Below are 17,386 nucleotides of genomic sequence, written 5' to 3'. Positions count from 1 at the left end.
TTCTGCCATGTCTTAGATGTGTGACTGGTGAAGTTACTCAATCTCTCTGATCCTTATTCACATCATTCAAAAAAATCATCAGTATAAAGGAGGCTTGCACATCTAGAAAGTGCCAGCACTAGCCTGGATGCTGAGTGTACATTGCTAAACAAAACCGACATAGAGTTCCTGCTCTCTAAGAGCTTAGCTCAGGAGGATACTTGAGAATGGGTTGCCAGTGACAATCCAGAGCATAAGTTCTCCGGTAGGGATAGCCCAGGCTTGGAAATGCAGGCAAAACTTTTGGAGAAATTACATCAAAGCTGAAATACGAAGAATCACGAGTGCCTTAACTTTCTTCCCTGTAAAATGGGGACACACCTACACAGACACCATGAATATAACACACCAGAACTGTGCCTGGCAGGTCAGTATTGGGCCAGAAAACATGTATTGAATAGGTACCGTCCTAGGCAATGGGGATGTGAAAATGAGTAGGTTGCTGTCTCTGTGCTCCTGGGTCTTAGAGGCTTGAGGTCTACCTCGGGCTGCCTCTGTTACTGCCCGTGTCCCACTGTATATTGTACTTTACTTGCCTGTTCTCATGTCTGAGTCTTGAGACCATGAGCTTAGTGAGGCCAGGAATGCTTCTCTCTTATGCACGGTCATATCTTCAACGCTGAGCAGTTCCTAGTGGACCTTTGCTCTTCTTCTTATCCACCGTGGCTGATGTGGTAGGTTCCCCGTCACATCATCTCTCCCTTACCTTTTCAGCTTACACCTGCCCAACTTTCAACTGCTCTCCCCACTGCTTTTATTTGCCTGAAGGTTTGCCCTGGCTGATGAGGTCCACTCAGCTCACTAGTAGGGGAGGGAAGCCGGGAGTGCAGGAGAATTAAGGCCCACCCCAGCTGCTCTGAGCATCTTAGGGAGCAGTTGGTGGATAAATACCTCAGCTCCTAGGCACTGGGATGACTCTGAGGCATGTCTTCTACACTGGCTCCAAGTTCCCCTTAGAGGATTTAGATCCAGTTACCCTCCCTTCCTTATCTTACTTTCCCCGCTTCCTCACCAGTGATTCCTGGGATTTTCACAACTCCCAAAGAAACCACTTACACTTGAATCCTTGTCTCAAGGTCTACTCAGGCCTCCAAATCTCTCTCGTATATTTAGGGAATTCTGCCTATAAAGAGCCCATCTCCCAGGACAGGAATGGAAAATGTCAGATACCCTTGGGGCCAGGGTTGGGCACATGACCTGGGCATTGAGCATCAGATGTACCCATCTCCACACTCTCTAAACTGGAAGCTAATGTCATGAAGAAGTAGGAGATGCCCAGATTTGACTCTGTTGACAGATGGTAGCAGAGACAACAGTTTGAACGGTACCTTGCAGCATCCAGTGCTGGCGGCACACGTGGCACGACCCCAGCCCACTGTGGGGGCTTCCCCCACGCCGAGTCGCTTGGAGATTTTCGAGCACCGCTCCTTCCCTTGTAGTCTCCGAGCGGGGTTCTGGGGTCCTCTCGGAGATTCTTTGATCTCTCCAATAGCTTTCGTGATACAAATCCTTTCCTGCCACCATGTCAAGGTTGGTTTCTGTAGCTTGTAAGTAAGAATGGTGTCCGTCAGGATAGAGCCAGGAAAACAGTCCTGTAAATCTTGCAAGCAGATGGGATTTAATAATTTAATTGGTGGAAAGGGTGATGGAAAAGCTGGGAAGCCCAAACAAGGAGAAATGAAGCAATCCACAGGTCAGTAATAGCTGGAAGCTGCTACCACCACTAGGGCTGGAGGGGCAGTGGAGGAAGGGAGCCCATCATCTGACAGGAGCTAGAACCATGTAGGGGCTGCCTGGAGGGATCACCAGTGGGGACCTGAAGCTCACAGGAAGGATGGGCAAGAGGGAGAGAAAGAAAGAAATATCTATCTGGTCTTCTTTCTTTTTCCCTCCCTCCAATTTTACACCGTACCTCCCATAAGTTGTAAGTAATCACCAGAAGCTAGAGGGCAAGGGAGCCTATAATACACAGCAGAACAGGGGAAGAGCCAGAAATAGACCTGAAAGCCAACAGGCAGTCGACATGCCCGGTGCTAGGAGCTCAAATGCTTTTTGGCTGAATGAGTGAAGAGAATAACCAAGGAGAGGGCTGGCACCAGAATCTTGTGCTGTACCAAGTCTTAAAAGAATAGGGCAATAAGAGGATTTCCCTTAAGAAGAAGCAGTCAGAGAGAAAGGAGGAAAATGAGGCAAGAGTAAGGCCCTGGATGTCTTGGCTCTGAAGCAATCAACTCTGCCAGACTCCTAACTGGACATCCACCAACTAGACCTGTGAATTATTCATTGAGTCTAGACAGGAGACTCAGAGCGCTTATCCAGGAGCTTTGAGTATCATAGCTTCTAATCCAGGCTATTCCCTGGGTAACGTGGGTTATTAAGTGAGGATAACAGTGCTTGCCAACTTTCATTGGGCAAGGTAAGAAGCAACGAATAATGAAGAGTTTTAAATACTCGGCAAAATAGAGAAAGGAGTCGCAGCAAGAATCTTGATAACCAAGAGATGAGCGCATTCACTCACAGTTTGAATTGATGGTATTGTCCTCGATGAATTCCATGAATAAATGGAATGTAATCTCTTTGTTACTGGCAGCGCATAAGAGGAAGCAAAGGTCTGTGTTTGGATTTGTGAGAAGGAACGTAGGATACAGGCAAAGCTTCTAGGCCAATGCCGGCATAGAATGGGCACTTTATAAATATTTGTTCCCTTCCTCAGTCTCCCTTCTTTTTCTCAGAGCTCTAACCTAGAGGGAAAAAAGTGAGAAAGTGAAATACTTTAGGAAAAATGGCTGGGGTGAATTCCTTTTATAGGAAAATGCTTAAAGGAATTAAAACCCACACTCCTGCTTATTGTTAAAACACCAAAAATCCATGGGCATTGTAAATCCAAGGCCACTTACTCAGGATTTCAGATGTTCTAAAAAAAATTCATCTGCACTTCTTTTGCTCCTTAAAGAATCCTCACCTCCCGTGGGTGCCGTGAAATGTCTATTGGTTTCTATTTTCTGTGGGATTTCATTCTCAGGTGGTGTCTTGGTGTTTCTGTGACCCAAGCAAGGAGTCCCGTGACTTTACCACGCTCTTTCTTCTTGACACAGCTGGAAATATGATCACCTCAAGGCCCACTGCAAAAGGAGCCGGGCCTCTGCCATGGGTCAGCAGCAGCCCAGGAGGGTTGCCAAGATATGGTACAAAACACAAGACCCCTACATCGCCCTCTGGGTTTCTGGAGCAGCTTTCTTGAACTCAGCTGTTGAAATTCCAGTTCCTTCGCTGAAATCCAAACACATCTGTCCCCCCAGACAGGAAAGTGCTTATTAAGTGACTTCCATGCTGGCTAGTCTTGTGGTTTTATTCGGCCCTTAAAGACAGTGTGGAAGCTGAGTACCACAAGGATACCTGAGTACCAGGGATGAAGGCAAAGCCCAGTGATGGGTCACTGGGGCGGAAGCGTGCCAGCCAGCATTGATACCTGGGGGCGGTCGTCAGGGTACTCACCGTTTGGCTCGGCTTTGAAACATCAGCGGGAGCCCAGGCAATATCAGGTCTCACTTAAGCTTCAACCTCTACGCCGTCTCTCTCATTCTTCTACTTGTCATGGACACGATCCTTTTCATCTGTTTAATTTCAGAGCACAACAGGGATGTTGATTGCTTTATTTATGTGTTGGTCAGGTGCCTTCAAATATTAATTTTGTCATGACTTGCTGTTTTAGAAACTATGATTTCAAACCAAAATGTAATTTTTTTTTTTTTCCTTTAAATGAATGGTGGTAGTGTCGAGCCAAGCTTATCCTATGTCCTAGGCGGTGGAGGTCAAAAAGGGAAGCTCTCCCCCGTGAATTTTTAGGATTGGGTTGCCCTTCAGGCCCTATTCCAGATCAGAAAAGAACCTTCCCAGAACAGGCGAGACCCATGTTCGGGGTTTGTGCGATGGAATGCTAAGGAGGGCAACTCTTCCCTTCCTGGCTTTGTTTCCAGCAGTGCGAACCCCAGGGTGGACCCCTAACCCTCAGGTCCCTCGTGGAAGCTGGTGCTCTGGAAGCCCAGCAGCAGCCCCTGGTCTGTGTGCATCTGTCTCACTCACTCAGTCACTTATCATGGTACCCAAAGGGCCATCATTACCCATGTCCTGTCCTTTCAGGACTATTTTAAACATATTTCTTCATTCATTTTAATATTTAAGTCCTCATTCTACATAGAATGCCTACCTCTAATTCACTTCCGATTGTGGTAAAGAGTTATCTCATATCCCTTTACCCTTCCTCCATCCAATTTTTTACACTACAGTTTTTACTATTTGTATTATCGAACAATGGAATATTCACTGTTGAGCCAAGGGGTCTATTATCATTACGTTTCCTTTCTTATTCAATTGTTATTTTTTTTCCCTAGAGCTGATAAATTTACTTATGTTTTAAAAATGTACTTACTTTCCTCTGTACACGTTGTTAATGTTTTCTCAGCCCCTCCGAGAGCCCGTAATATTCAAAACACTATTTTTACACATTAAGTAATGTATTTAATTTTTTAAGAAACTCTGTGCGGTAGATACATTACGATCCACATTTTATAGATGGGAAACATGAAGCACCGGGAGGCCGCCTGTGCTTCATGGAGACGTAAGATCATAGCGGCAGAGGCAGCATTGAACCCGGCCCGTCTGGCTTTTGTATCCACATTCCCAAACTCAAGCAGCACAGCTTTTGAGAAAACTTTCTACACAAGCAAATCTACCCAATAAGCAATTGGTTAATTTTTTTTTTTACACTAGAGCTTTTTCTCCTGCATGTCCCTGTGCGCTCATTTTCATGGGGAATTCGTGTTTACTATACCTGTACCTGCTGGCATAGTAGGATTTATTTTCAGTATTGTCAAGGGAATTTCCTATATCTCCTTCTGTACTGATTCCTCATTTTCTGGATATCACTTCTTTTTGGTGTACCTTATTGCTTTAGGGGGAAGCCAATCCTTTAGAAGACTTCTTGAGAAAAGGTGAATGGGAGACAGAAAAGGTGAAGGGGAGACAAATAATTTTTAGATCTTAAATGTTAGAGATAGCCCTGGGTATAGTGTTCACTGCCCTCTTATCCTTGATTGTTTATTTGTGACCTTTTTCCCTTTCTCGAAACTTTTACTAGCTTCCTGGTACTCTGAAGTTTTACAGCAGTGGTTGGTATTTTTTATTTATTGTGCTGGGTGCTCAGGAGGTCTTTTCTGCAGGTCCAGAAAATGTTCTTGTACTATTTCTCTCGACATTTCTGTCTTGTGGATCCTTATGGTAGGCTGTTGGGCCTCTCGGATTGGCTTTCTAGTTTCATCTTTTTTTCTGTCCCATTTTTTAAAGGTTTTGAGGTATTTTCCTGTTTTCCATCTATATATACAATATGCATATAAATATATATTTATCCCTGTAATTTTAGCTATCATATTTACATTTCTAAGAACGCTTTCTTATCCTAATAATAATGTCTGCTTATTCCTTTTCCTTTTAACAGCATCCTGACCTTGTTTTAACGATAGCTTATCTTCTCTTTCTGAGGTCATTAAATATAATTTTTAAAAAATTTTCTTCTTTTTAGCATGTTCTCTTGAGTTTTCTTTCCTCCTTGCTTCTGTTGTGACGTCTCTATCTTTTAAGTCAGAGACTTTCTTCAACTGTCAAGCAATCACTGCTTTTCTGTTCATATTTTAAAAGTTAGAATGCTGGAAGCTCTGTGTGCTTAGACTTGGCTTGTCGACTGTCAAGTGCACTGTAGAGTAATTGGGTGACGAGTTGGCTTTTTAACTGAGAGATTCCTACATGTCAGGACCTACAGAGTGTTCTCTAAGCACATGAGGTATTGTGTAAATTTGTATTGTGTAAATTTGTATTGAAGTCTTGAGAAGACTGAGATAATTTCTATTAAGGCAGCACAAACAAACAATAAAAAATTCACTGTGAGATATGTGGGTTCCTAAAGCTCTTCCTGCTATTTCTGCAACTTGGACTCTATCTCCGCACCATATTGCTTATCATGGTCTCCTCTCCCCACCATTAAATTCGTACTCATTTTAAGGTAGAGCTATTAGGTTCATGCTGACCTATGTCCTCAGAATTCTCTTTCTATCCCTAATCAGCTTTACGAATCCTTTTCTTACATGAAGACAGTTCTAGCCCAAAGAAGAATCATTCTTAAGTTTGTGCCACATACCCAACTATTAGAGGTGAAAACTCTAGTAGTTACATGATAGCTATCAATAAACTTGACTTCTGCACTGGTGCCAATTTACATATAATCCTTATTTCTGTATGTAGATCCATTCTACGCATCATGATAATTACATTTATCTTGATGTACCTCCTCCTCCTTGTTTTCAGTGACTCTGCTGAAACCACATGTTTCTTTATCCTCTCGATGCTTGAGATTTTCTCCATATTGGGACAGTCACACTAGAATGTCCTGCTACGGAACTTTGAATTTAACGCTCTAGACCTCTCGTCCAACATACTGTTGCGAGTTCCTCCCCAAGCCCTCAAGGTTATAGAAACTAGTTGTAGACAGAGCTGGCTCCTTAAACATGATTTTCTTTATGTGGACTCAAACGCTCGATTTTTCTGGAATTATTGTAACTTGACCTCCTAGCAGCATTTAATACACTGGATTGGTTTCTGCTTCTTAAAGTTTCCCTGGATACCACATTCTCCCAATATTGTTGCTATCTCCTATCACGTTGGCCACTCTTTTCTCTCCTCCTGTGTTAGGTCCACCTCCTCAACCTGACCTCTAATGTAAGAGGTGCTTCAGGATCCTGTACTCACCTCTTCTGTCTACCAGGTCTCTTTAGGTGATTCCATCTAGTCCATATTTTTGTGCTAATGACTCCCAGACATTTTATCTTTGACTGTGTTGTATCCCCAGGACTCCTGACTCTAGTTGCCTACTTGACATCTTCATACAAATGTTCAATAGACATCTAGTGCTTAGCATGACCAATACAGGACTCTTGAGTCACTGCTGTCTGGATAACATCCTAACTACCCCTGACATACCTCTTTCTTCCCATTTTGGAAAATGGCACCAAAATCCAGCTACTTGCTCAAGCTCCACATCTGACAATTACCCTTGATTCATTTCTTTCACTTTACCCACAAAAGCTATTTATCTACAAACACTATGGGTTCTACTCCCATAAATACCTTGAATCTGTCCAATTCCCTGCATTTTCTTGACTCTTACCTTAGGCAAAGACATCATAATATTTCTTCTAGGCTACTGCAGTAGCTTCTTACCTGGGATCCCTGCTTCCAAGCTTGCACATAGCAACCGTAGTAAACTTTTAGAAGCATAAATCAGATCACGCCACTGCTTAAAATCCTCCAAGTCTTTAAGATTTACAGAACCATACATGTTCTAGCTCTTGTCTACCAACCCTTCCTTTGGTTCCCTTCCCTAGAGGTTTTGAACCAGCTCTTCCTCTGCCTAGAATGAGCTTCTCTCTCATTCTCACAGGGCACATTCAACATTCTCATCTTATCTAAAAAGTCACCTCCTCAGAGAATCCTTCCCAGAGTACCCACCTAGAGTACTTATTCAGTCATTTTTCTCTACCATCAGCCTATTTTAATTCTATGGATAACAACACTTATTACTCTCTGATATTTTTCTTACTCCGCCCACCACTCCTTCTTGAGAAACACTTATTACTCTCTGATATTTTTCTTACTCTAACGCCCACCACTCCTTGAGAGAAGTGACCTCATCCATCTTTACTCAACTAGTATCATCAGTGCCTGGACCCAAAAAAAAAAAAAAAAAATCACTCAGTGCCTATTTGTTGAATGAATGGATTAACAGATGGCCTTAGAGGCCGTCTAGTCCAACTTCCTTACTTTTAGAGGTGAGAAAACCAGAGAGAAAAGAGACTTGCCAAAGATGATGTAGTTATAAGGCTCTTTGGCTTATTGTTTTAAATTTGTTCATTGTTATGGTGACCTCAACTACATCCCAAAGCAACTATCTTTAATTATACTCTTGGCTCCGCCAATTTCATTAGTTCATCAGCTCACCTTAGGGTCATATCTTATTAGCATTACCCTACCCAAGGGTGTTTGGGATAGGAGCCAACTATACATTCTATTGTGTCAGTTGCCATTAACACAGGTCACATTTTTCCTGGGGTAGTTATAAGCTTTGTTTACAAACTTAGAGAACTGACTTTTTGGCTGTTCTCACCTGCTGAGCCACTAAAAACCCACCTTTTTAACCAAACTAGGTACTTGATAGTGTTTATGTGTAGGGTAGAATTATAAATCTATCTTGTCTTCATGTTAGTGGCCCAGTTTACAGGGTACTCATGGTTTGGCTGAAAGACCTTTGCCTTGGGAAACCTGGTTTTTCATCCATTCTATTACTCAGAAGCTGTCTGAGCTTAAGTAAGTAAGCCCTTAATACTCTAAGCTTCAATTTCGTAGCCTGTCCAGCTTTGCCATGAGCAGGGAAAAAACAACAACAAAACCCCAAAAACCACTCTCTCTCACTTCCTCTCACTCTCTCTCCTCCTTTTTTTTTTCTTCTATTTTTTGCCCGCACAGCATGCAGGATTCTTTGCGGGATCTTAGGTCCCCGACCAAGGATGGACCCTGCACTCCCTGTATTGGAAGCACAGTGTCTTAACCACTGGACTGCCAGGGAAGTCCCCTCTCTTCCCTTCTTTATTTGGAATAACAAATATGAAAATTCACTTCACAGGGATTAAGTGAACTTATTAATAAACCAGTTAGTTGGATTAAATCAACTCATGAATGTGAGGACATTTTGCTAAGTGTAAAATGCATTACAGATACAAGGGATTAAATGTAAGGGATTACTTACATTAATCAGTTTCTAATGTATTAAATATACAGCCGTCAGTAGTTGTGATTTTGGTTAAGTCCCTGTTACATGTCAAACTTTCAAAACAAGTCTTCTTATCCAGTATACTTTTGAATAATGATTTTAATGATTCTTTTTAATAAAAGTACTATGTTCACTGTAACTAATCCAAATGATATAAAATGAAAATGGAAAAGTCTACTCTTTCACCTCAAACTCCACAAGTATAAGCCCCAGACATAAGCAGTTAGCATTAGTTATTTTTAGTTACTACTCATAATAGCTAACTTAACATAATAGCTAACATAATAATAGTTTAGTACTTCACTGTGAGTCTGATGTTGTTATAAGCACGTTATATATGAACTTATTTTGGTGCTTACAATAACCCTAGGTCTTGAATATTACTGTTATCCTCATTTTATACGTGAGCAAACTGAGGCACAGAGCTGGGAAGCTATTTGCCCACTGTCACACGGGCATTTGAGCTCAGGCAGACTGGCTCCAAAGTTCACACTCTCAGTCACTATAAACAGTGTATCTCGGACACCTTTCCATTTGCGTATATAGAGATCATTGTGTGATGGAGCTTATCCGCTCCCAATTGATGAGAATTTTTATTCTCCTACACTTTTCATTATGAGAAATAAACTAAAAATTAAAAATTGAACTGCCATGGACAACCTCATACTTCTGTGTGAGTGTGTCTATGGCATATATTTCTAGAAGTGAGTAGCTGAAACAAAGGACGTGTACACTAAACTTTTTGAGCACCACCACCACGTTGCCTTCTGCAATGATTACTGATTTTCACCTGGAGTCTACCAACCACCAGAATCACTGAGCGAACTGGTTATTTTTATGTGCTACTATTTTTTTCTCTAATTGTGTTTTACATCTCATTGCTCTGCTGTTTGTTTGACAAGGAATTTTACCATATGGTAAATATAGCATTCGGGGAAAGCACCTCGTATTTCTGTGGGGTGACGCCTCTGCTCCTGGGCATAAGGTGAGCAGGCATCCAGGGACCTCCCTGCTTGTGCTGCCCGATACCTGAGGCTCTGGAGAAATTACTGTGTGACTGTTCACCTTGGCTCAGCCTGAGAGCTACTGTGACAGATCTAGTGGCTCTGAAACATTTATCCAAGCAGAACCTCTAAACCAATATACGTTTTCGCTCACATGCACCCTAGGGAGAGAAGGAGGAGAGCTCGAAGGAGTGGAACTCCACAGCAATGTAGTCCACCCCGCACTTCACCCTTGGAAACTCCTTGAGAAATGAAATTCATTTCTTCCAATCCCAGGTCTGTCTTTTTTTAACCAGTTTTTCTCAGTCGGTCGGTACGGAAAAGTACATTAATAAAAGGAAATTAACAAGGTCCTTCAATCAACTACTATTTCATTATTTGCTTTGTAAGAGAAAATATTGAATAGTCTATGGTTCTTGCCTCCAAGAAACTTGCAATCTGCTCCAACCTTTGTAGGTATGGAGGATGGAGAAATGGCTTGAATTTATAAAGGAAGGAATTTAGAGCAATAAGGAAGAACATATAAGGAAAACTAGTAATAGTATTATCCCTATTTTCCTGATGATAAAAATAAAGCTTAGAGAGATTATGTGACTTAGCAGAGCTTACTCAAGTAGAAACTAGTAAAGTTAAACAGTTCAAAACTCTGGTTCCAGTTTCAAAGATCACATATTCTCTACTGCACTTGCTGGTGGTCTCCAAACCTGACTAATGCAGGTTTCTAGTTTCAACTACTTAACATATTGACATCCTTCTGTGTACTACATGCACATAGAAATGCTGGATAAAATATAACAAAACTATTTTATATACATTGCCAGGGAAGAAAGAGAGGGAGAGAGAGAGGAAATTGTTACAGGCCAAAAAGAAAGAAGAATCTCATAACCAATATGGTAAGTGCATGAGCTGATGCCAGAACAAAACAGAGGATATCAGACATGGCTATATGACCTAACAGCTAGGGGTTGTGGTTTTTAACACATGTCTAGAACAGAAGACTTGCCTTTGGGCCTGTGAAAGGTGAGAAGTCGGAACTGACATTCATGCATAAAGCTAGGACCGAGGAAAAGCTGCTCCCACCATATAAGGGGACTATGAAACATCGTTCACTTTCTACAAACGCAACTGGCAAAATTCTCACTGATTAGCTATCTGGATGGGAAAAAGTTCCACACAATAAATGGCAATTTAAAAATCTGTTATGCACAGGTGTAGAATCCAAATTTTAGACTGTTTTCATAGTATAGGAATCCCAAATGGAGATATTTAGGTAGATACGGGAAATAGACCAGTGAAACTCCTGGAATCCTCAAATGTAAGACTTCTCTGAATGGTTACCACCAAATCTTACAGTACATACAGGGATTCCACAGGGAAATATAACCTAGCCGAAAATATGCTCACAATTAAAAAGTACAGATTAAGTAAGAAAGTGCTTCACAACATGGGAGAGTCAGCAGGTACATGTGGGAGGAATAGCACCACAAGAACCTGAGATATAATGATCAAAAGCTATCTGTAAATTAAGTATATTTACCATCATTGAAGAGATAAAGGGAGAAATAAAAACCCTCATAAAAAAAACCAGGGCATTAAAAAAGAACAAGCAGATATGAAACACAACCCAATAGAACGATTCAAAATGAAAAGTTGTGAATAAAATTAAACACAATGACCAATTTAAGAGCAGATTGGGACAGTTAGTTATAGAGAGAATTGATGATATGAAAGAAGTACCTGAGAAGATTACCCAGAGGGAGATAAAGAGATGAAACTCAAAAGAGAGGTTAGGAGAAATGGGTGATTAAATTAGAAGTTTCAATTTGGGTCTAATGGGAATTTCAGAAGGAGAAAATGGGGAAGGGGCAATATTTTAAGTGAAAATGGCTATGAATTTTTCAGAACTAAGAAAAGCCATGAAACCTCAGACTGAAGAACCACACCGAGTCTTGCACAATGTAGAAATCCACTGCTAATCCTGTGAAGACTGCAACACTGAAGAAAAACAAACTCTAGTTGAAAAGCAAGTAGAGAGAAAAGACAGATAACATGCAAAGGAACAATCATTAGAATAATAGAGGATATCAATGAAATAGGGACCAGAAGACAATTCTCACTTATCATCAGAATCACTTGAGAAGGACATTAAACTACCGTATTATGGTTTTACCCCAGATGCTTTGGATGTTGTTCAGGAATGTGCATTTTAAAAAGCTTCTCAGGGGCTTCCCTGGTGGCGCAGTGGTTGAGAGTCCGCCTGCCGATGCAGGGGACACGGGTTCGTGCCCCAGTCCAGGAAGATCCCACATGCCGCGGAGCGGCTGGGCCTGTGAGCCATGGCCGCTGAGCCTGTGCTTCCAGAGCCTGTGCTCCGCAACGGGAGAGGCCCGCGTACCACACACACACACACAAAATAATAAATAAATAAAAAGCTTCTCAGGTCATCAAGTACGTTTAAAACCCTCTTTCCTTGGCACCAAATACATAAACACATACATACATTCGTATGCTCACACACATTGTTCTCTGCTGTATTTTAGTGAGATTACCCCTAAAAAGAAAAATGGAGAGGTTGGATCCGTAACTAAGAATCCATGCTAAATGGTGCCAGAAGATGATCCCAAAAGAACAAGGCAAAGGAGTTAGTACAAGTATCTCTGACCTCCGAAATATTTTCCCATTTCTGTCTTCTCCAGTGTACATATGACTAGAACCAGAGGGCACATCATTCTGCCTCATACCTTCAGAATCCTGGGTGTGTGTTTGATGAGACTAATGAATGTTCCAAATTTTCAGAGTATTTGGCAAGACATGCTTTCTTTCTTACTTGGTATATCATATTAAATACAAAAGAAACCTTAACCCACCAATATAAGAAATTCAGTCGACCTTTGTGGACATCTGTTTTCAGATTAGTGGTTGTTTAACTCTTATAATAAAGGCTAACTCTACATTAAAGTAATGCTGAGTGTAATTATAATAGTTACAATAGCCCTACTTTTGGAACTAATAGCACCACTTCTAGGAATTTAACCTAAATACCCAAACACAAAAAAAACCACATACACAAACAAAGAAAACTGCAGGCCAATATCACTGAAGAACATAGGCGCAAAAATCCTCAACAAAATACTAGCAAACCGAATCCAACAATACATTAAAAGGATCATACACCATGATCAAGTGGGATTTATCCCAGGGATGCAAGGATTTTTCAATATCCGCAAATCACTCAGTGTGATACACTGCATCAACAAATTGAAGAATAAAAACAATATGATCATCTCAATAGATACAGAAAAAGCTTTTGACAAAATTCAACACCCATTTATGCTTAAAATGCTCCAGAAAGTGGGCACAGAGGAAACCTACCTCAACATGATAAAGGCCATATATGACAAACCCACAGCTAACATCATTCTCAATGGTGAAAAACTGAAAGCATTTCCTCTAAGATCAGGAACAAGACAAGGATGTCCACTCTCACCACTGTTATTCAACATAGTTTTGGAAGTCCTAGCCACGGCAGTCAGAGAAGAAAAAGAAATAAAAGGAATACAAACTGGAAAAGAAGAAGTAAAACTGTCACTGTTTGCAGATAACATGATACTATACATAGAGAATCCTAAAGATGCTACCAGAAAACTACTAGAGCTAATCAATGATTTGGTAACGTTGCAGGATACAAAATTAATACACAGAAATCTGTTGCATTTCTATACACTAAAGGTCAGAAAGAGAAATTAAGGAAACAATCCCATTTACTATGGCATCAAAAAGTATAAAATACCTAAGAATAAACCTACTTAAGAAGACAAAAGACCTGTACTCTGAAAACTATAAGATGCTGATGAAAGTAATCGAAGATGACACAAACAGATGGAAAGATATACCAATGTTCTTGGGTTGGAAGCATCAATATTGTCAAAATGACTATACTCACCAAGGCAATCTACAGATTCGGTGCAATCCTTATCAAATTACCAAGGGCATTTTTCACAGAACTAGAACAAAACATTTTAAAATTTGCATGGGAACACAGAAGACCCCAAATTGCCAAAGCAATCCTGAGATAGAAAAACGGAGCTGGAGGAATCATATTCCCTGATTTCAGGCTATACTAGCAAGCTACAGTCATCAAAACAATATGGTACTAGCACAAAAACAGAAATATAGATCAATGGAACAGGACAGAAAGCCCAGAAATAAACCCACACACCTATGGTCAATTAATCTACAACAAAGGAGGCAAGACTATACAATGGAGAAAAGACAGTCTCTTCAATAAATGGTGCTGGGAAAACTGGACAGTTACATGTAAAAAAATGAAATTAGAACATCTCTAACAACATGCACAAAAATAAACTCAAAATGGATTAAAGACCTAAATGTAAGGCCAGCTGCTATAAAACGCTTAGAGGAAAACAAAGGCAGAACACTCTTTGATATAAATCGCAGCAGTATGTTTTTGGATCCACCTCTTAATCAAAATAAAAACAAAAATAAACCAACGGGACCTGATTGAACTTAAAAGCTTTTAAGCCATAAACAAAATGAAAAGACAACCCACACAATGGGAGAAAATATTTGCAAACAAGGCAACTGAAAAGGGATTAATCTCCAAAATGTAAAACAGCTCACGCAGCTCTATATCAAAAAAAAAAAACACACAACCAATCAAAAAAATGGGCATATGAACTAAATAGATATCTCTCCAAAGAAGACATACAGATGGCCAAAAAGTACATGAAGAGATGCTCAACATCACTAATTATTAGAGAAAAGCAAATCAAAACTACAGTGAGATATCACCTCACATGTGTCAGAATGGCCATCATCAAAAAATCAACAAACAATAAATGCTGGAGAAGGTGTGGAGAAATGGGGACCCTACTACACTGTTGGTGGGAATGTAAATTGGTACAGTCACTATGGAGAATGGTATGGAGGTTCCTTAAAATACTAAAAATAAAACTACCTCTGATCCAGCAATCCCACTCCTGGGCGTATATCTGGAGAAAACCATAATTTGAAAAGGTACATGTACCCCAATGTTCACTGCAGCACTATTTACAAAAGCAAAGACATGGAAGCAACCTAAATGTCCATCAAGAGATGAATGGATAAAGAAGAAGATGTGCATATACACGATAGAATATTACTCAGCCATAAAAAAGAATGAAATAATGCCATTTGCAGCAACATGGATGGACCTAGAGATGATCATACTAAGTGAACTAAGTCAGACAGAGAAAGACAAATATCATATGATATCACTTACATGTGAAATCTAAAAAAAATAATACAAATGAACTTATTTATAAAACAGAAACAGGGCTTCCCTGGTGGCGCAATGGTTGAGAGTCCGCCTGCCGATGCAGGGAACACAGGTTCGTGCCCCGGTCCGGGAGGATCCCACATGCCGCGGAGCGGCTGGGCCCGTGAGCCATGGCCGCTGAGCCTGCGCGTCCGGAGCCTGTGCTCCACAGCAAGAGAGGCCACAACAGTGAGAGGCCCGCATACCACAAAAAAAAAAAACAAAAAAAAAACAGAAACAGATTCACAGACTTCGAAAACAAACTTATGGTTACCAAAGGGAAAACGTGGGTGGGAGGGATAAATTAGCAGTTTGGGATTAACATATATACACTACTATGTATAAAATAGATAATCAACTAGGACCTACTTTATAGCAGCGGGAGTTCTACTCAATATTCTGTAATAACCTATATGGAAAAAGAATCTGAAAAAGAATGGATATATGTATACATATAACTGAATCACTTTGCTGTACACCTGAAACTAACAACATTGTAAATCAACTATACTCCAATATAAAGTAAAAATTAAATTAAAAAGCCTATATATTCAAAGATATTCATTCCAGCATTATATAGATATATGTGGAAATCTGCAAGTCTCCAGAACGGACAGAGGGCACTAAGATCTTGGCAAATAGTTTCAGACACATGTAGAAATGCATTTGCTTTTTGGCTTGAACTCCTTACATATATATTTGTCTTTCCCTTTTCGATAGAAAATGCTTAGATAAATAATGCTATATCCACATGACAGAACTATGCCAGTTTAAAAATTGTGTTTGAACAGGTGGCTTACAAAAGAAATAAAAATGTACCACAAACAGAGATATTTAACCTTATTAGTATTAAAGGAAATAATAAAATTTCCTTTTCACTCATCTGATAAAAATTAGTTTAAGAAAAAAAAGATCGATAATACCCAGTGTTGGTGAAATTGTGGAGAAATGGGCATAGCTTTGCCGTTGGTAGTCTAATTTAGTACATAGCTTCTAGACAGAAAGTTGGTAATATGTAAACAAAGTCTTAATTCTTTTTTTTTTTTGCTCAGCAAATCCATATAGAAATATATTTTTTTAAAAATTGAACAAGTGTAACATTGTTTATATTATGTAAAAATTGGGAACAACTTAAATATCCCCAAATAGGAACTAATAAAATATGGTGCTATACAATGGAATCTAGTTAGCAAAAATATAATATATAGGTAATAATAAAAAATGAAAAATAGGTGAAATATTATAATTTTGTTAAATTATAGATCAGAGCACAAAAAATGCCAAGAAAGAGTTGTACTAAGAATTGGTAATGATTATCTCTGGGTGGTTGGAACTTATGGTTAGTTTTCTTTTTTGCATAGTATTACTTATAAATTTTGCAATGAAATTTTATTTTTTTTTAACAAAAATAAGATACAACGTTTTGTTCATAAAAATTTTTAGTATGAGATAATACCCATTATGGCAAAGAGATTACAACTATGTTCAATTAAAAGAATAAAGAATATAAATAAAGGAAAAAAAAGGAGGAAGGACTGAAAACTCTCTCCTAATAGTTTTCTTTGGCCAGTGAAACATGGGGCAAATGTTTTCTACTTTTGACTTTTTCATATTTTCTAATATATTACCAATTTTATTCTTAGAAGAACGAGTAGGAAATATATTTTTTAAAAATAAAATTGAACTTAATAAAGTAATCAGCATCTTTCCATCATATTTTACACACCTCTCTGCTCTGTGAAATGTCCATACTGAGTCCTAATGCCAAGTTTCTGGGCTCCAACCAGGCCACTACATCAGGTAAGTTTACATACAAATATTACTACTGAATTTATGATTTGAATCCTGAAAACAAAGGCTTGGAAACTTTTCTAGAATACTCTCAGGAGTCTAGCAGGGAGCTGGGTGGGATTAGAACTGGCTGGTTTCCACTCAACATTCCATCTTAGTCTCCGGAGCGGATGGGGAGTGATGAGATCCTGGCACCACTGTTCCAGACCCACGTTGTAGTGCATTGGCTTTTTGGCTGGAACTCCTCACACATATGCTTTGCCTTTCTGCGATCAAGCAGAGGGCTCCTTGCCTGCACCAGTCTGGATGTCAGCAGGTGGCCTGCTGGGCCCCAAAGCCTTCTGCATGAATTACTGTATG

At 39.9% G+C, this 17,386-nt stretch overlaps 2 long non-coding RNA genes across 11 annotated transcripts in view; one reads left to right on the top strand and one right to left on the bottom strand.

Moving 5' to 3' along the window:
- Positions 1-17,386, top strand: part of LOC102980373 (uncharacterized) — a 127,523-nt gene that overhangs the window by 34,534 nt on the left and 75,603 nt on the right. For 5 of the 9 annotated variants that reach the window (XR_003681254.2, XR_447967.4, XR_447968.4 and 2 more), the window contains exon 12: positions 10,084-17,035. The exons of 3 other annotated variants lie outside the window; for them this stretch is intronic. This is a non-coding gene — a long non-coding RNA (uncharacterized lncRNA). Of the gene's footprint in view, positions 1-3,134; positions 3,541-10,083; positions 17,036-17,386 lie in introns of those variants that run through there. One more of the 9 variants, XR_002892209.2, reaches the window with a different exon arrangement.
- LOC114486880 (uncharacterized) overlaps positions 1-17,386 on the bottom strand; it is a 70,602-nt gene that overhangs the window by 7,281 nt on the left and 45,935 nt on the right. The window contains exons 1-3 of one of the 2 annotated variants that reach the window (XR_008618231.1): positions 3,535-3,653; positions 2,558-2,780; positions 1,368-1,639 (exon numbers count right to left, since the gene is read on the bottom strand). This is a non-coding gene — a long non-coding RNA (uncharacterized lncRNA). Of the gene's footprint in view, positions 1-1,367; positions 1,640-2,557; positions 2,781-3,534; positions 3,654-17,386 lie in introns of those variants that run through there. The other variant, XR_008618230.1, reaches the window with a different exon arrangement.

Source organism: Physeter macrocephalus, chromosome 9 (assembly GCF_002837175.3).
Source record: "Physeter macrocephalus isolate SW-GA chromosome 9, ASM283717v5, whole genome shotgun sequence".
Lineage (NCBI taxonomy): Eukaryota > Metazoa > Chordata > Mammalia > Artiodactyla > Physeteridae > Physeter > Physeter macrocephalus.
The sequence above is the reverse complement of the archived record's forward strand: the minus strand, read 5'-3'. Positions and strand labels throughout refer to the sequence as shown.